The sequence below is a fragment of the Pogona vitticeps genome, chromosome 14 (assembly GCF_051106095.1).
Source record: "Pogona vitticeps strain Pit_001003342236 chromosome 14, PviZW2.1, whole genome shotgun sequence".
Taxonomy (NCBI): Eukaryota; Metazoa; Chordata; class Lepidosauria; order Squamata; family Agamidae; genus Pogona; species Pogona vitticeps.
In genome coordinates, this window is record NC_135796.1 from 13,872,897 (window position 1) to 13,893,148 (window position 20,252).

At 41.8% G+C, this 20,252-nt stretch overlaps 1 protein-coding gene and 1 long non-coding RNA gene across 30 annotated transcripts in view; both read right to left on the reverse strand.

The window, feature by feature from the left end:
• The window catches only part of FBRSL1 (fibrosin like 1), a 724,755-nt gene that overhangs the window by 686,255 nt on the left and 18,248 nt on the right, over positions 1–20,252 (reverse strand). The gene's annotated exons all lie outside the window — the stretch shown is intronic.
• The window catches only part of LOC144584788 (uncharacterized), a 96,455-nt gene that overhangs the window by 66,773 nt on the left and 9,430 nt on the right, over positions 1–20,252 (reverse strand). The window contains exon 2 of the long non-coding RNA XR_013539224.1: positions 1–20,141. This exon is cut by the window's left edge and continues 66,773 nt beyond it. This is a non-coding gene — a long non-coding RNA (uncharacterized LOC144584788). The remainder of the gene's footprint in view (positions 20,142–20,252) is intronic.

Sequence of the window (20,252 nt, forward strand, 5' to 3'; positions counted from 1 at the left end):
GGTCAAATCCACCACAATGCCATCACAATATAGTCAGTCAACTATTCAAGCAATTACACCAATTAATCTCTCCCAAATTTAAGGTTTGTTTACTAAGATCTTCCATTCTTGTGAAAAAGGCATCTATTAATGTCAAATCATGGCAATCAAGGAAAGTAAGTCGACAGTCTGAGGCCATCCCTAAATGAAACAACAACAAAAAATAATAATGAGTGAACAGTGACTGGTTTCCTTGAATCCAGAACAGGGATGTCCAACTGTGCTCTGATATAGATATACCTTTGCTTTGGGCTTTGCAAAAAAAGGTTCTCAAGGGATATTTAGGGTATGAACAGAACAAAGTGGAACAACTTCCTAAAACAGGGATGAGGATGGTGTCCAGAGTTTCTGGTCTTCCATGGAATTCCTGTCTACATGGCTAGTATAAAGAGTTATGGGAGCTTATTAAAAAGGGGGGGATCTCCTTTGGGGACTGTGAAGCTGTTCTGCTCTGTGAATCCATGCACTTCTGCTGCGTAGCTAGAGGAATTTAACCAAAATTCAAAAGTCCACAAAATGTTCAGGTGTTCAACGGTAATAGGTGGGGGAGGGGGAGTGATTCCTATGACAAATTTTACAAAACTTTGATAAGCCCTCTTTTTTTATGCCCCAAAAAAGAGGGGGGGAGGACAGAAGAGGGCTGAGGTCAGAAAGACAATACTGAGAGGCTGCATTTCTCATCTAACACACTCACCCAGGTTTAGAGGAAGGAATCAGCACTGATATTTGCAAAAAGGAAAAGTGGATGATAAACTTTGTTTTATAACAACGTATCTGTTAGCACCCTGCCTGTCGCCCAAGGAATTATTTAAGTTTATAAACAAACTATAATACAATACACAGGTATAATGTCCTCTCTGGGCTTCTAATGCTTGTGAACTGGGTGGAAACTGTGTCCCTATGCCATTTTCTCCCATATAAAACAGAGCCGGAAAATTCAAAGTAAACGAACCAGACTTGTGCTGCTGATTTAAGACCCCTAAGATGGTTAAATAGTTTGATCACCGTGTGCCCAGTTCAATGTACTGCTGCGGCATGTTTTACTGTTGATGATTTTTTGCACTGGGCTACTTACTTTGTAAGCTTTTTTTATTTTAAATAATGTTCCTTCTAAGCCATTCAGTAAGACAAAAGAGGTGGACTATAAATGGTATGACATCAATAAAACCAATCTGTTCAATACTGCAGAAAGAGAAAAACAGATCAAAGGATTCATTTCAATAAGTTGAATGATGGAATTCTGACTGTCTTTTATGAGCCTCTCTTTGGGCCAGGCTTTACCAAACCGATCATCCATCTGACATTCTGGGACTACAGGGCAAGAGGCACTGCCAATATCTCTAGAAAGCACCAACAGACATCCTTAACACCGGGACCCATTTTGGACAGAGGCATAACATTTCCTGCATTTACAAGTTTCTTCAACATGCCAAATCATCCAACTCTTCATCCACTTCCACTGACTCAAAGACAATAAGATTTAATAGGTGATTCTACGTAACAGTTGGTATCTCATTAATGCCGGCATAACATAATGTGCCCGGAGTGAAACACAGTAACAAGGAATTATCCTGTATAACTGCAATCTATTGTGTGTCTCTGGTGTTGGGGACAGCATTTCTGCCTCAGCACTAGAACCAAACATGCAACCTCGAGCTGCACTCACCTAGTGGTGTAGTAGGACTAACTTAAGAATCTTAGAACTGCAGAGCTGGAAGGGATCCTATACATCATCAAGTCCACCCCGTCAAGGAGGCATAGTGGAGAATCGAACTCCCAGCATCTGGCAGACACTAACCACTGAGTTATCCAGCAGATTTTGGCAATTAATCTTTGGAGGTGGGGAATTCAGAAATTCCAGGACTTCTAAGTAAGCAAGAACTTCTAAGTAGGAAGAAGACACTCCTGCTCTTGCTCAGTTATTTAACTCCCAACTCCTTAACCACAAAGATCTCTCAGGTTTCACTTCCCAACTCATTCAACAGTAATAGCAGAAAACAGGTACAGAGCGGGGCTTTGTTTTTGTCTCAGGCTTCAGCTATTAAAGAGCGTTTTAAATGTACTCACAGTGAATTGAGGAAAAGAGAAAAAACAGAGCTGTATTTCCTTTCAGTAGCTGCTCTGTGGGGAAAACCCTTGTGGCCTCTTGGAGAACCATGGTTGCCATAGATCTCTGTACTACTCATAGTCGGCTTAAGACTTTTAAGTTCTTGTTGTTCTCAATTTCAGCAGAGTGAGATATCCACCATCTTTCATCCGTGAAAAGCTGGCTAGCATTTCTCGAGAGCAAAGCTTGGAAAAGTCACTTCCAAGGATTAATAACACCCAGAATTCTCCCAGCCAGCAGAGTTAGTGTTTTCAGATCACAGCACCTCGAAACCTCCAGCCAGCATGACTAATGAGATTCTGAGAACTGGAAACTTTAAACAACCACAAACATACACAGACAATCATCATCATGTGACGTCAAGTACATTCTTACTTATGACAACATTCTTCATGGTTTTCTAGGTACAGAATACTCAGCAGTAGTTTCCCATTCCTTTTTTCTGGGGGGTGCCCTGTGATTATGCAGCTTGCCCAAGGTCACACAGGTGAGCTCTATGCCCCAGGAAGCACAGTGGCGAATCAGACTCCCAACCGCTGGCTCCAGCAGCCAGATACCCAAACCACTGAGCTATTGGCCAATCCTCTTAAGGTGCTGTACTCTGCACATGCTCACATGCCGTGGAGTTATATATTTTGCAGCCATGAACACTGGTAAACAGCAAAAGCATGTCAACCTTGCTGCTTTGTAGATTGCACCCTTGCAACCAGAGAGAGAGAGAGCACCATCCTGCTCCAAATCTGGCAGGGGTTGAAGCAGAAATTATTAACCCACCCCAAGGCTGGAACCTTGTCTCCATGCAACAGCTCAAGTCCTCTAACTGTCCCCTGCCATTTGGCCACTTCCCAACAGCTGTTTCCTTTTCTATGTCACCCTATGAGTGCAGCTGCACTGACAGAGCTTGGGTTTGGCAGAGAGACGCTTGCTCTGGAAAATCCAAGCATTTTTCCACAACAAACTCCCTTTCTTGCATGCAACATCCAACAGAAAATACTAAAAAGTCAATATCTCCTATGGTGTAGAATGGTGATTGTCAACCAGTGAATCATAAACACATTTCTCCCTAGAGATCATATCAGGACATGAAGGGAAGTATGTATGGCTGATGAAAGAACATTCCATATTATATTTTTCTATTTGGAGTTTGAACAAAAAAAATTCTCATTGCTATCTTTGTACACTTTTAGCACTGAAACATCTAAAGATGGATAACACTGCCCCAATTAACTTTATTTCCAATTTATACCGCAGTATAGAGCTACCAACATGAATTTGACCCAACTCCGGGAGGCGGTGGAAGAGAGGAGGACCTGGTGTGCTTTGGTCCATAGGGTCACCAAGAGTCGGACACAACTAAACAACAACAAAATAGAGTTCCTTGTGCATGCATAGTGGAATTGGTAATAACCACAGCAAATGAAGTAGCAACAAACTGGTAACAACAAATTAAACAGACATTTTCACTATAAATTTACAAACGTTTTGAGATGTATTTTAGCCATACTCTGCAATTTCAAATTGCCAAGGGAAGGCAGTCGTGGTGGATTGGATAGGACATTTTCATGTCTACCAAAAACTTGAACTTTAAAAGGCTGAGAAATATTGTGGTAAAGAAAGGAAAGAGACTGAATTGGTTTTATCCTGAACACAAAGGTCAAAGAAGTACTTAAAGCCCTAACTAACATCAAAAGGCTTCTATGTATTTATTGGGGGAAAATGGAGATATATTCACCTTCCTTCTGTTAGCTACCCCATTGAAGATGTAGAAAAATCCAAGTTCCCACCCCCCAAAAAAAGGAAAGTACTTTCCAGGTAAATAATAGAACAATGGAGTTGGAAGGGGCTAATAAGGCCGTCAAATTCAACCCCTGCTACATGCAAGAATCCAAGCCAAAGCAGATCTGACAGATGGTTGTCTAATTTTCTCTTGAGTGCCTTCAGTGTTCGAGTGCTCACCAATTGGTTCCATTGTTGTACTGCTGTAACAATTAAGAAGCTTTTTCCTGATACTCAGTAGAAATACCTTTTCCTGTAACTTGAGCCCATTATTACATTTCCTGCACTCTGGGAATACAGGCTGGACACTTATATGAATGGCCTCATTGAAGACTAGACATCAGAGCAGAAGTGCACAGATTTGTGCTTTTTGGACTACAGCACCTAGAATTACCTAAGTACCTGTGAAATGTTAATGACTAGACTACAGGTAGGGGAAAGGGACCATATATTATTGGGAGTACAGGTTCATACCAAGATAGCCAATAGCAAAGACAGCTTGTTTGTCCCCTAGACCCATGGTCCCCAACCTTGGGCCTCCAGATGTTCTTGGACTACAACTCCCAGAAGCCTTCACCACCAGCTGTATAGGCCAGGATTTCTGGGAGTTGAAGTCCAAGAACATCTGGAGGCCCAAGGTTGGGGACCACTGCCCTAGACAGCTTGTCTGTCCAGCTTTTCTGGTGGGTTGCAGCTGTTGGAGCCAGGGTGCAAGGGTTAGAGCAACCTTCTCAAAAAAAAACTTTAGTAGAGATATGCAGACTTGTGTTCATATAACTCCCAGAATTCCACTGCTGCCTAAGGGATTCTGGGTGTAGTAGTCCAAAACACAAATCTGTAAACCTTTACTCTGCAGTGAATCTACTACAGTTTTAAAGCAGCTTTCTGAGGTACTGAATCCTACCTCCAAAATGGGTTCTCCAGGTTTGAAAATTCCTTTCAAGTTCAGATTGAAATCTCCAACAGATTCATTTCTATTTAGTTTGTTAGTTATGTGCCATCAAATAAGAACCAACTTATAGTGACCCTAATACGGCTTTCATGAAAATTGGGATATAAGGAGTGCTTTTACCAGTTTCATTCGTCCAGTGAATTTCCATAGCCAAGCAGGGATTCAAAACCTGATCTTCTGAGTCCTACTTCATCACTCTGACCATTGCACCATACTGGGTATCCAGATTCAGTTTTACACCTAAGAAATCATTTTTATTCACAGTATCAGACTTTAACCACTTTCCACCATATTTCTGGCCTGTGAAGGCATTTGTTTCCTACCATTAGCTGCTTTGCCCTTCAGTTCAATTCAAAACATTGGAAGACTATCAAATTGGGATGCCTCGTGGTTTATTTGTGAAATCTATATCCAGGCTTTTTTCTTAGTGACAGTTGGCAAGATAGCTTAGGGGTTTAGGCATCTGGCTGCAGAACCAGAAGTTGGGAGTTTCATTCCCCACTGTACCTCCTGAGAGAAGAGCCAGCCTGTGTGGCCTTGGGCAAGCTGCACAGACCCAGGGCACCCCAGAAAGGAGTAGTAAACCACTTGAGAACACTCTTCCAAGAAAATCCTGAAAAGGGTTACCGTGAGTCAGAATTGACTTGATTTACATTGTTGTTATTTATCCCTAGTGAGCTTGGGGTGGTCTGTATGGCTCTGCTTCCAATTTTTCCCCACAACACTTCTGCAAAGTAGGTCACATGAGTGATCCACTAAGACTGAGGATGCCTAAATTCCAAATTCCAATTTGTCCTTACTCAGTCATTTGGCTCTCAGTGGCTCTCAGGCTATAGGAAACTTCATGAGGTAGCTGCAAAGATAGAACTGAGAGGGAGAAAGGATCATGCATGCTTGCAGTGTCTCTTGAAGCTCAAATATATGAGAATTAAATATTCTTTAAAACTTTAAAATTTGGTGTGGGGGAAAAACAAATAGAGGTTTCACAAATAAATAAACCGACAGTCATTCCAATTTGGTGCCCTCCAGAAGTGAAAATGAGAGAATCAAGTGAGAGGTAAAAGGTGGCACCGTTTATTTGCTTTTAGTCACTGCATGGAGGAGAATAATCATATTTCAGCAGGTGAGGTTCCACATGGGAAATGGCTTCAGGCAAATTCCTCTCATTTGTGTTGGGTCATTCTGGAGAGAAAGACAGGAAAACCCGCTTCTGTAAAAAAGGACTCCTGTAGCAGCTTTGATCTAAAAGTGCCCTCTGAGTTTGAAAGGATTTAGAAATAGCAGGTCTAGCCACACTCCAGTCTCTGTGGGAGCAGTTGTAGCCTGGTGGCTGAGCAGCTGGTTTGCACATGGAAAGGTCTTCGGTTCTGTTCCTGGCTTCTCCCTGTCGAAAAGCTCTTCTGAAATAGGATTAGGAAAAGGTCTTCTGAAATAGGATTAGGAAAGACTTCTTGTCCCAGTCCAGGGAAAGGTGCTTTGTCAGTCAAAGCAGATAGAAGCTTTGGCTAGAAGGATAAAAGCTGGGGGAAGGGTTGCTATATTTTTGAGCTGTGCTGGTTGGGGGCTTCTTGGTGCAGTGGTTAAACTGCTGTACTGCATTCAAAACTCTGTTCATGATCCAGGTTCAATCCCAGGTGGCTGGATCAATCAGCCTTTCATCCTTCAGAGGTCGCTAAACTGAGCACCCAACATGGGGGGGGGGGGGCGGCGGCGGCAATGTGTAGCCTCCATAATTAAAAACTGTAAACTACCCAGAGATTGTTTTAAGTGCTATGGGGCAGTATATAAGCAGCACATTTTCTTTTGAGTTGCAAAGTCTTTTCTCAAAGCTCTCACATGGACCCAGGGGTTTGACAGAGATTCCTAATAATCTGGAGGGAGTAGGATCCTGCTGTCCAGATGTTGTCAGGCTGTCATTTCTATCATCGTTCTAAGGTGACCTTGGAATTCAGCTACACGGAGAGTAAACCTGGATTTCTAAGACTTTAAGAGCAATGTATCTTCAGCCAGCTTTCTTGAAGGAATACAAATTGTTCATTACTGATCAGCAAGACTAAGTGCAAACACTCCCCGGCTAACCAGTCTGACCAAGCAAAGTGGCAATGCCAGTTCTGGACTCTGTCCTTTAAGAAAGATGCCAACAAATTTGAGCAAGTTCGAAAGAAAGCAACAAGGATGATTGGGGACTGAAAACAAAGTCCTATGAGGAAAGACTGAAAGAACTGGACATCTTGGCCATGAGAAAAAAGACTGAGGGGAGAGATTATAGCACTTTTCAAATACTTAAAAGGTAGTCATATAGAGGAGGGTCAGGATCTGTTCTTGATCATCCCAGAGTGCAGGACACATAACAATGGGCTCATGTTACAGGAAACCAGTTTTCAACTGAATAATCAGAAAAAACTTCTGAACTATTAGAGCAGTACAACAATGGAACCAACTGGTGAGTGCTCCAACCCTGGAGGCATTCAAGAAAAAAACTGGACAGCTGTCAGATCTGCGTTGATTTGGATTTCTGTACTGAGCAGGAAATCGGACTCGGTGGCCTTACAGCCCCCTTTCCAAATCAATTACAGTATTCTACGATTCTATCAACAAGGGATGGAACAAGATTGAAACACCAGTCCAAAACAGTTAAGGTGCAAAGAAAAACAACATCCACACCCCCACATGTTCCAATGTGCGCTGAACCCTCCTTTTCATATGCAATCAGTCAAAATTCCTGTTGAAAGTGATGGAAGTGACGGCCAGAAAATCTCTCTCCATCTAAGTTTGGGATCTCTGTGTATGTGTTTGTGGGGCGGGATACATTCAAGAGCCTTGAAGCCTTGATTAAAGTAATTTCCTTCCTCACTGCATCCTTCCTTTACTTTGTTTCCTCCAAGGAAATTGCCTAACACAACTCAAGTCAGGACTGCAGAGGGTTAATTATAGCCCTGTTACCATATCAAGGCAGAAATTGCCAGCAGAGACACATAGAGAGAAAAAGACACCCCCGATGTGAGCAGCACGGCAGAGGTTGACCCAAATAGGCAGTTGCTAGAGAATACTTCCCCTCCACTACGTTATAAGTACAGATTGCTCCTGACAGTCTCTACATCTCTGTTAGTGGGAATTTGGGAATTATAGAGGAGGGATGGCAGATCACACCATTTTTAAACTCTAGCAGACACTATCTGCCTCGTACAGAGCAGTTACCTCCTCCTCCTCCTGCTGCACTTATCTCCTCCTCTTCTAGCCTTTACAAACAAAAAAGCTTTCTTTCTGTGGCTCAGCACCAACAGGTGGGGTGGATAAGAAAAGGTACATTTATCAACAATTCTGTAGAACAGGCTATAAAAGAGCTTGTGTGCACACAAGAGCAGGAAATGCACATTCATTTTCGATTGATAGCTTTCCTTCAAAGCTATCATACTTTGGGCATGTCATGAGAAGACAAGACATACTAGAAAACACGATCACAGTAGGATAGGCTAAAAGCTACACGAAAAGAGGAAGAAAAAACATGAAGTAGATTGACTTAAGAGCTATGAGCTTTGGTTTTTGAAAGACCTGGCCCAGGCTGCTAACAATAGGATCTTTTTGAAAATCACAGATAGAATCATTGAGTCGGAATGGGGCCTATAAGTCTATCACATCCAACCCCCTGCTCAATGCAGAAATAAAAATCAAAGCAGATCTGACACATGGATGTCCAATTTTCTCGAGTCCCTCCATCATTGGAGCATTCACCACCTCCCAAGGTAATTGGTTCCATTGTTGTACTGTTCTAACAGTTAAGAGTTTTTTCCTGACATTCAGACTAAATCTGAATTCCTATAACTTGAGCCCATGATGTCCTGCACTCTGGGATGTTCCAGAACAGATCCTCCCCCTTCTCTGCATGACTACCTTTCAAGATTTTGAAAAGTGCTATCATACCACCCCTCAGTCTTTTTTTTCCCCACAAGGCTAAATATACACATTTCTTACAGTCTTTCCTCATACGGCTTGGTTTCCAGTCCCCGATCATCCTCACTGCCCTCCACTTTGCTGGCTTCCTTCTTAAAGTGCCGTGTACAGAACTGGACAGAGTATGCCAGATGAGGTCTAACCACTACTGAATAATCATACTGCAGTAAGTTAAAAGTGACAATGGCATAAAAGGATAGAGACAGTTTTGCTCTACACAGTTAAAAAGCTTCCAAGCTGGGTTAATCCATCAAACCAAAATACCGGTAACAAAAGTCTTGAAACATTTTCTGTTAATCCTTTCAATGTTGAAGGACTCTTCCTTGCAGACTCAGTTAAAATAGTCCCACTGATCAACAGAGTTCCCTTAGGGATTGGCAGGGGTTTTAAGAGGAGTGTTGTGTCTCATTGCTTTCAATCTGTTACTGGTGTTACGTAATTCGTTTCGTTTAGTCATTTAGTCGTGTCCGACTCTTCGTGACTCCATGGACCAGAGCACGCCAGGCCCTCCTGTCTTCCACTGCCTCCCGGAGTTGGGTCAAATTCATGTTGATCGCTTTGATGACACTGTCCAACCATCTCGTCCTCCGTCGTCCCCTTCTCCTCTTGCCGTCGCACTTTCCCAACATCAAGGTCCTCTCCAAGGGGTCTTCTCTTCTCATGAGATGGCCAAAGTACTGGAGCCTCAGCTTCAGGATCTGACCTTCCAGTGAGCACTCAGGGTTTATTTCCTTTAGAATTGATAGGTTTGTTCTCCTTGCAGTCCAGGGGATTCTCAAGAGCCTCCTCCAGCACCACAATTCAAAGGCATCAATTCTTTGGCGGTCTCCTTTCTTTATGGTCCAGCTCTCACTTCCATACATCACGACAGGAAAAAACATAGCTTTGACTATTCGGACTTTCGTTGGCAAGGTGATGTCTCTGCTTTTTAAGATGCTGTCAAGATTTGTCATTGCTTTCCTCCCAAGAAGCAGGCATCTTTTAATTTCGTGGCTGCTGTCTCCATCTGCAGTGATCATGGAGCCCAGGAAGATAAAATCTGACACTGCCTCCATATCTTCCCCTTCTTTTTCCCAGGAGGTGATGGGACCAGTGGCCATGTTCTTAGTTTTTTTGATGTTGAGTTTCAGACCGTTTTTTGCACTCTCCTCTTTCACCCTCATTACAAGGTTCTTTAATTCCTCCTCACTTTTTGCCATCAGAGTGGTATCATCTGCATATCGGAGGTTGTTATTTCTTCTGGCAATCTTAATTCCGGCTTGGGATTCCTCCAGTCCAGCCTTCTGGATGATGTATTCTGGATGATGTATTCTGCATATAAGTTAAATAAGCAGGGAGACAATATACAGCCTTGTCGTACTCCTTTCCCAATTTTGAACCAATCAGTTGTTCCATATCCAGTTCTAACTGTTGCTTCCTGTCCCACATATAGGTTTCTCAGGAGATAGATAAGGTGGTCAGGCACTCCCATTTCTTTAAGAACTTCCCATAGTTTACGTAATTAGGTTTACCATTTTTAATATGATAGTTGTTTGATTCTTTTTAAATGTCTTTATACTCACTGTTTCTGGGTTTTAAATGTCTTTCAACAATGTAAGCCACCTTGGGTCCTTTTTAAGGAGAAAGGCTAAGTAAAAAAGAATTAATTAATTGATTACTATGCTAATAAGCAAACAAACAAATGAATGGCTTGGCATCTAGTAAGTGATCCAACAGCTCTTTCTTGGGACTAGCAATGGCATTCAGGCAACAAAAGGAATCAGCATCCATTACCACTAGTCAGGATAGTTATTGATCATCTCCAGTATCAGAAACACTATGCTTTTATGTATCAGTTGCACTGGAAAACATGAAATACAGCTTTACAACCGCAGAAATGTCTTGCTGTCAACATTTCCAGACTGCTGAACTAGACAGACCCTTGGTCTGATTAGTGATCTTCTTGTCAAGCAATTGTGGACCACCAACCGGTTTGCAGCTCAATATTTCATGAAGCCAAAATGATTACGTGACTAGCTTGCCGCCCCTAGCACCACTGTCTTTGAAAACCAAGCTTGATTTGTAATACCCGTTGTAACACATAGTACTGTATTACTCGGTAATACTTCACTTTATTACTGTTTTCATTTCAGACACAAACACACACATTTCTCTCTATGCCTGTGTGTATACAGTTCACTTCTCCCTTGAACTCCATGGATTCAAACAAAGAGGACTTTGGTTATACATGGATTTTCCCCCTTCAATAAATGAGAGAGAGAGAGACTGGGACTCACCAAGGCCTCTGTTGGCGGTGTGGTGGCCCCCAGTCCTACAGCAGCTGCCTTAATGGCTCCTCTCCTGGCACAATGACTCCAATGCTAGGGCATCCCAGGAGGTGTTAATCAAATATTTATGGTTTGTAGTTACATTTGGAGGTGGCATAAGAGTTAAGCACGGATTTTGAACTACACAAGGGTCCAGCACCCCTAACCCCAGCATTGTCAAAGGGAGAATTGTATATATGCTGACCTACTGTTAAGTGATGGATGCCAAAAGGAAGAAATAATTTTCACTCAAGCTGTATCTAGCATTCTTAAGAAAAACAACATAATCCTCTATATTTCCATAAATAGTTAACACCATTGTTTCGCAACCACTGTTAGGCTGCTTACAAAAACAAAGCTAAGTAATGAATTGTCAATGGCTTAAGTATCTTATTCATTGTTCTAATAAGGTTAATACTCAAACAAATCTCCTTTTTTGCTGACTGGTCAAATGTCCTATGACAGTACCAGGGCTTAGAGTAAATTTCTCAAAGCTTATTTACAGGTGGCCTTTTAAGATCTGGGTGGGTCAAGATCATTGGAGCTTGCTAACTCCTGCTAGGCAAGTACAGGCAGGGGACTGAAGGCTCCGAGCCAAGCAGAACCAGCAACTTACTTGTGTTTCTTTTCCCACCTCATATGCACACATGTTTTCTTTTGTTTTAACACAGCAAAGCCCAAGTGATCTCTCTCATCTCAGCTTTCAGCAAAAGACAGAAAGCTCCAGTTCTAGCAAAATCTCCCATGGCCAGTTTGCTGTGTTTATAACAAGAGCCCGTCTGATGGAGGGATTAGAAGGTTGAACTGAGACTTGGAAGAAGCAGGTTCTGGTCTCCATTGAGCCATGAAACTACTTGGAGACGTTGGGCCAGACATACTCAGTGTCAGCCTGACCTATCTTACTGGCCTCTTCATTGCAGGAAGAGGGCCAGTGAAGCTCACTGGAGGAAAGGCAGCATATAAATCAAACTAATAAAGAAAACTTCATCCCGATTCAAAAGGCTCATAAAACATATGACAAATAGTTTCCAGAGAGATAGAGTTATTCATCTTTGGCTGGAAATGCAACAGATTCCTGTGGTATCTTAAGGTCCCCCTGCTTTTATCAGTATTCTCAAATGCTTGATTTCCACTGGGGGGCGGGGACTGCAGTGTCATGCTATGCACTGAACACAAGTGTGTAGCTTTTCCCTGATCTGCACCTCAAAGCAAAAGCTGGTCAAGAATTTTCTACACTTGGAGCAAAGTTTCACAAACTGAAGAACTATGTTTCCATGAACAGAGATAGAACTGGGGAGGGGAGATCAGGAGAGGGAAGACCTTTGCTGGACCAGAGGTGAGCAAAGTGCCACTATCCAACTAGGACTACAAACCCCCCTCAACCTTAGCTGGCAGACTCAATTGTCAAGGATGCTGGGAGATATAGCCCAACAGCATCTGGAAGATTGTATGTTGCCAACCAGCCTCCTCTGATCAGAAGGAGCTCTATGAGGTTTCAGGCAGGCATTTTTCACATGCCTAACTAGAGAAGGATGCTGGCTGAACGGCTCAGTGGGTTTATAATATCTGGTTGCAGAGCCAGAGGTTGGGAGTTAGATTCTCCACTCTGTGTACTGCAAACCAGAGCCAGCCTGTGTAGCCTTGGGAAAGCTACACAGACTCAGGATGCACCCAGAAGAAGAGAATTGTGAACCACTTTTGAATGCTCTCTAGCTGGAAAACCCTAAAAAAAAGGATCACCATAAGTCAAATTGACTTGATGGCACATGATTATTAATTAAGCGGAGGATTTCTATGACATTTGTTTTCCTTCAACCTATGTTTGAGCTTATGCGTGGGTTTGAAGATAAGTAATCTGATGAGAAAGGCAAGATTATACACAAACATGTTTGAACTTGCTTACGGGTTCAAATGTAGGTTGCAGAGAAAATGTGAAATGTCACAGAAATCCTCCCCCTAATTATTATTAACTAGAGAAGGAGAGATGTTGGAAGATTCAACCTAAGATGTCGTTGTTGGTTTTCCTGTATGCAAAATACAAGTGCCATCAGTGAGCTCCATTCTTCCTCTAATTGGGAAATCTGGGAAGCAGACAGGAAAAAGTTGCTGTAAATTCCCTTTGTCATGTCTCCTCCGCTAATGTAATTAGGCACCTGCAATTGGATTATTTGGATTATTTAATGGTTTGCATAGGTTCCCCTTATCTCCCACACCTTAGCTTTTATGTACCCACTGGCGTGTTTAGCGCTGTCAATTACTACACCGACTTTAAGAATGAGTTGAAGGATTTTGCTGTTCTTAGCAGCTGCAGACCACATTGTTAACCAGTTTCGCTTTAATTATTACTGGGACTGTTAACTTGGGTCTATTCATTCATTCATTCATTTAAAAGTTGTCTAATAGCTGTTAATGCCTCAAACTCTTGGGGACAGGATGATGCTGAAGAAACTCATCTTGACAACATCAGAGAAGGCCCTTGTAACTGTTGCAGAGTTTTGAATTTTTTGGTTAAATTCTTCTAGCTGTGAAACAATAGTGCAGGGATTCACAGAACAGGGTAGCTCCAAGTTCCCCAGAGCAGTCCACCCCTTTGCTTAGTAACTGGCACTGACAGTCTCAATAAATCACTCTGACATATGGGTTGCCATAATTTGCAGTCAACTTCACAACACATAATTTAGTAAAGCCCATATAATCCGAATAAGAAACTACTGCTCTACACGACCAGAAAAATACTTCTTAGACTCAAGAAAAGAGAGGTACGGTGCCCACAGATAATGTAAAAATGGTATTGGGAACTACATGCAGCCCATAAGGCACACTGAGCAAAGAGTTTGATTTAACACAAAGCAGGTCCCTAACATTCCTGTTTCCTCTTGGGGTTGCTATGTGGTTTCAAAAGCATTTAATTGACAGTTATCTTAATCGTGTTTATTTTTATTTTTGTAATGAACTGTTTGCTTTCTTAGAGTTGCCTTTATGAGCCGTGGGCTGTGCCTTGATGAAAGAAGACAGGGGCAATAAACAGCCTTTCCCACAAGGAATGCAACAGAATGCCAGACACCTCATCTCATGGGAAGATAAAGTTAGCCAGAGTGACAGGAGAGAAACTGCAGAGGGTGGCCGCATTCACACGACACCAAATACTGTACTGTATCCACCAGACCTTCTTTCAGGACAGATTCTCTCTCCAGAACACTCTGCCAAGGCAGCTCAACATGATAATTTACAAACATCAGTAGAAATCCTGCATGCTTCCACATTTGGCAAAAACAATTTAGAAAATCTGGATTTACAGAAAGTTAGGAACTACTGTAAATATAATTAGCTGGTTGCTTTTGAAGCTTGTAACTCCCTTGTACCCAAGAGGAGGTGAGACCAGCCATGGAAAGAAACTTCTTTCTGAACACAGGTAGCTGTCTTCCACTAAATCATACCCCTGGTTCATCAAACTCAGTAGTAGCACAGTACAATAAACCTTTATTGGCATAAAACAGCATGGAAAAGGAAGTAAGACACAAGGGGGAAAGAATCACAAGGTGAATAAACATAGTCAACATTAAATGAGAAAGTACAAAATAATAAGAAGTAATACATAATACCCAGGGAATGAGGTAAAGAAAAGTTCAACTCAGTATTGACAACTTTGACTGGCAGCCACTCTCCAAGGTTTCAGGTGAGATTCACCCTTAGCTGAAGATGGCACGTCTTGATGGCTGCTAACAACAATTTGGAATCTGATACAGCCTCTGCTGGGTAAGAGCTTCTGAGAGTTGCACTCCTGAAAAAAATAGTTTTTCAACCTCTGTTCACTATTATTCCTCTGACTTATCTGCTCCTTGCATTCCCAGGAAATCTGCAGGGTAATCATAAGATGTACATCATCACAGTTTGTCTTAAAGAAAGAGTGATCTAGCACTGTTGAAAACACATCTCAACCAGCATTCAGGCTAAGATCAAGAGGCAGTACTGCTGGAATGCGTGTGGTAGCAACATTTCTTCCTTCCCTCCCACCCCTTTTTCCCCTTATTAAATTGATGTTGATAAAGAACAATTATTGGCCTAACCTCCTTTTATTCCTCTTTGTCATTAGACACTGCATAAGGTAATTGGAAAATACAGACAAAACCCTGTTCTCTTGTTTAATACAGTTGAACTCTCCCCTTTTTCTGTGTGGTTTTTTTGTTGCTTTGCTGCCATGAGGTCCTTTTATGTCTCTTTCAATAATCATATAATTATACCATACCTAAAGTACATGCTGCTAACACTTCAGGGGATTTTAATCATTACAGGTGACAAGGATCTTCTCTCGCAGTAGGCGGGGAGGATTACTCTCCATAGAGGGAGAGGTTTTTTTGGCCACCTCCAGACAAAACCCTGACAGATACAAATTCCCAAAAGGCTGGATTCAAAAAGCCAACCACTTTCATGGCTAGTTTTCAGAAGGCTCCTCAAACAAAACACCATTAGCAATTAACTGTCATGGAACACTTAAAAAAAAAACAATGAAATCCAAGGGGAGATTAGAAACCATTGTTAGGAACAGACTTACTGAAGTTTAGGGACTTGAGAAAATGGCCTCAGATCTGTTTCCTGGCATCTGTTTTTAAGCCTTTTCCTTAAAGGGAAACAGATGCTTAAATTCTACACAAGTATAGGCTAATATACATGGCACATTAGTCCAGCATACACAGGCAAGTAAAGGGTCTTTCAAAACTGATGGGAAACTAGTGGTGGAAGTTAAAAAGGGTGACATATTTGCCATGAACTGGAACAAGAGTACAGTATATGGTTATAGGAAAAAAAATTGATAATGCTTAAGGCAGAAAAGAAAAAGGGAATGGGAGCAGAGGCGTTGTCCTCTACAATAGAGATGAGAATAATCTTTTTAAAAACTAAGTGGCCCATCATCTACAAGACACAAATTCCCAAACACACACACACACACACACACACACACACACACACACACACACACGAGAAATATTTCCCATCCTTCGGTTAATTTTTACAAATCTCACAAGAACACTAGGAAACTCAGAATGCTGCAATTATAATTCTTTCTTATGGCTGAGAGTTATTAACAAGCTGTCAAAACACCAGCCTTATTTTACACCAAGTCTGACTGATTCCTGAAGCTGCCCCTTTTAACTCTGTATCTCTTGGTCTTTCTCCCTTCAATTACTACAGCTGTAGGCACATGCTCTGGCAAAGGGAGGGAGGGAGGGATGGGGGTCTATTTAAAGAAGGTTTGTTAGCCTCCCTACCCTAAAACCACAGCCTTTCCCCAAGTCAAAGATATCACATGAGGCAATGCTGAGTGACCTTCAAGGGCACCAACAGCTGAAGAAATTAAAGGGCCCTATTTTAGGAGAGCCATACTGAAAAGAAAAAAAAAGAAGGAAAGAAAGAAAGGAACAGGGATAAGACTGACACAGCTTTAACAGTTGTATAATAACCAGGCTTCTCCCATGCCCTCCAACACAGAGGGAAAGGAGAAGAAAAATGGTTACATCTGTTTCATATTAAAGAATTAGCTACTAAAAAGAAAGGGAGATAGAGGGGGAAGTAACCAAGCCAGCTGTAGGAGTATGCATTGGATTTAGGCACAAGGGCGGCACTAGATTACGTACAATGAATGTTCATATTCTTAGACAGCAAGCATTGGTTTCTAAGTGCCATGGCAACAAGGCACTTGAGACTTCTAGCTTCAGGGTTTGAACACAAGGAAGACATGCACGCAGCTTCGCCGTACTCTTGCTGGGTGAGTAACATCGCCATATCCTCAATTTCCTCTCCCCATCTGTGAAATGGAGGACATATACAACCTGCCTCCCACTTTACAAAATAAGAGAGGATGAACAGAATAACAAACAACTTGTCAGGTAACTGGGGAAATGAGGGGTTGTAATTTCTATTGCTTTTCTGGAAAATCAGGCTTTGCAGTGTATTCCTGGGGCAAGCTGACCAAGAGAAGGGGAGACTGCCCACTGGTAATGGGAAGGCAGTAACACCTGCAGCTTATATCTGTGAGAAAGCAACTTCAAGGCTGAGATGAGTTCACAACATGGTGCCAAGCTAATTAGGAGGATGGTTTCAGCTGAGTAAGAGGAGGGGGAAGCAGCTATTCTCTTTGTGAACAAAACTCAATGCCTGATTGGCAGATCTTCTGGAAGAATCTTGAAACTAGAATTTTGGATAGAAAAATGGGGACAGAGGTTATTTAGTTCAGCTTAGTTATCTCTTAGGAGAATGCTATGCTCATCTGCTACCTGCTACAAGATGTGCCCTTTGTTTATGCTCTGAGGCTATGCCAAAGCTATGCCAGGATATTTTAGCATAGGTTAGCTAGCTTTTTTACTTTCTTGTGGGATTGTTCTGTAATTGTTCCTGCCTCATCTTTTTAATTTCTTATCTGCTCCACAACGGACTGTTCCCGTAACTGCTAAAACTGTTTTCGAAGGGTTTTTTTCCCTTTTTCCCCACTATTTTTAATAAAACAATTTTTTTACACCTGTTTCATTCTTGTGGACTGAGGGAGTTCCTGGTACTTAAAACCAGACCTTGCCTCAACTCTCTATCAAGATCCTGTGTATTTTTGTGGACACTAGTATTCCTACCTTGCAGGACTGGCATAAGAGTTCAAGTACTTAGTCTTGTTGATTTTTGGTAACTCCATGGAACACTGCTTAGTCAGGGTGGACTAGGGTGTCAGGAGGGTACAGGACAAGAAGATTTTTCCCAGCCATCAGGACATTTGGTCTTTCTGGATTTCACTCACACCAGGACAATCAGGGTGGCTAAATGATTACCATGGGCCTCTCTGACCTGGGATAACCTTGACAGGACTCTGAATGTTTTGTTTTATTTCTTGGTCAAAATATTTCTAACCCATCTTACCGCAGCCAACAGAATCACATTAAAAGCATCTAAAACCACTCAAGTATTTATCAGAAAGTGTCCAAAATATTTCTAAAATCTTTAAAAGCAATTTAAAAGCATTGAAAGGAAAATAAAACCCCAGCAAAGCAAGAGACAGGAAACCATACCATTATCTCGTTAGACAACAAACACTTAAGTGGGCAATCCGGGTTTTGATTTGGGACCAAAATAAAGGTGATCACGGGGCTTGACAGGCCTCCTTGGAGAGGAAGCAAGAAGGATTCAGACTTGAACATGTAAGAAAGATAATAGGAACATGCTCACAGTAACCCAGCTCAATCGTCAATCTAAGGAAAGCAAGGTCTGAGCTAAAACCAGACAGGAATGCTCTGCCACTAGCATATTTCAATAAATCAGGAGGAAGGAGGATGACGGGGGGGGGGGGGAAGCAGGGAAAATGAACTAGAACTATTTTTATAGCTGTACCAAATATAAGTGAAATACAGACTTCCCTGCCCACAGAATACAACCAGGGTTCTCCTTTAAAAGAGAATGGTTTCCATTCAAAAAATATTGCTCCATAAATATGATCTTTGTGTTATATGCAGGCTGGGATACTTTTTAAAATGCACTGGTTTTTTTTTTAAAAAAACTTCCTTTTAAACAAGGGAGGAACAGTGCCCTGAGCTCATAGCTGGCAACCTGTATTCACTGAAATTCACTCAAATCTTACTGAATGTCTAATCTATACAAAACTAGCAATTGCTTGCTCATTTAGGTTCCATCCTAGCCAAGCCCTGACTCCTTTTGAGTGGAAGAGAAAGGAATTCTGGTAAACCTAAAGGGCAGAAAAGGCTTTGCTTAAGGGCTGATTGCTCATCAAGCTGCACAGTCCCAGGACACCCCCAGAAAAAGGGAATGGGAAACCATTACTGAGTACTCTCCATCTGGAAAACCCAAACAAGGGTCACCATGAGTCAGAATTGACTTGATGGCACATGGTTATTTAATATGCTTGTTAGCTGGTTCAATAGCTCAGTTAGTTAGGTATCTGGCTGAGGAGCCAGAGGTTGAGAGTTCAATGGCCACTGTGCCTCCTGCAAACATAGCAGCCTGTGTAGCCTTGGGCAAGCTGCAGAATTCCAGGAAGCCCCCAGAAGAAAGGAATAGTAAACCACTCCTGAGTGTTTCCTACCTAAAGAATTCCTGAAATTCCATAAGTCACAACTGACTTGGCAGCACATGGTTATTATTATACTGTAAGGGCATCGTGGCTAGAATATTCCTTCATCAACCTCAACCAAACTCCTGTCTCGAGTACTTGTGCAGCAGAGAGGACAATGCAATGCAATTAACCACAAGTTCAGGGTGGTTGTGTAAAGTCATAATTCTTCTGGTAGATATTTCCAAGAGGTAACGTTCAGTGAGTTGTAATGCCTGACTTAAGGACTGATGGAACTGGAGTTTGAAATCATCCTGTGCATTCAGGGATAGCTGGTTAGGAAGTGTGCGTAGTTACAAACTGCTACCTGTGTAGCCATGGGAAAGTTGTGTGGTCTCAGATCCACCCAAAGGACAGACTGGCAGACCACATCTGAGTGATTTATACTATGAAAACTCAAGAGTGTCACCATAAATTGGCACACTATTATTATTATTAGTCAAGTTAGCTTGTTGCAGGTTAAAAAAAACTCAATACGTACAACCTTTAAAAGAGAATGGTTTCCTCTCACTTTCTTACACACAAATGGAGACCGTGTGAAAGCTGAATGAGCAAGTGATTGCTATTTTGTATAGATTATTATGACACCTTGAAAGACTAATTAATTCTAACTGGCACAAAATTCATGGATCGCCACCTACTTTGCCAGATGCATTTTTTTTTTTTGCTGGAATTGAATCGATCAATGTTAAAACATACTCATATAGACTCTTGAAAGCTGAATTAATTGTTACGAGTCTAGTTGTTTAAAAGAAACTGTGCAGAATCACAGTATCTGAAAGTACAGATGTCAAGGACAAAAGACCATTTCAGAGCAAATAGAGGAAAATTACTCTATGTATATTGTCCAGAGGGAAAAAAATCTATAAAATGTTTGCTATCATCTTCTAGACAATGGTTCCCAACCTTGGGTCCACAGACATTCTTGGACTGCAACTCCCAGAAGCCTTCACCGCTAGCTATGTTGGCCAAGATTTTTGGGAGTTATGGCCCAAGAACATCTGGGGACTCAAGGTT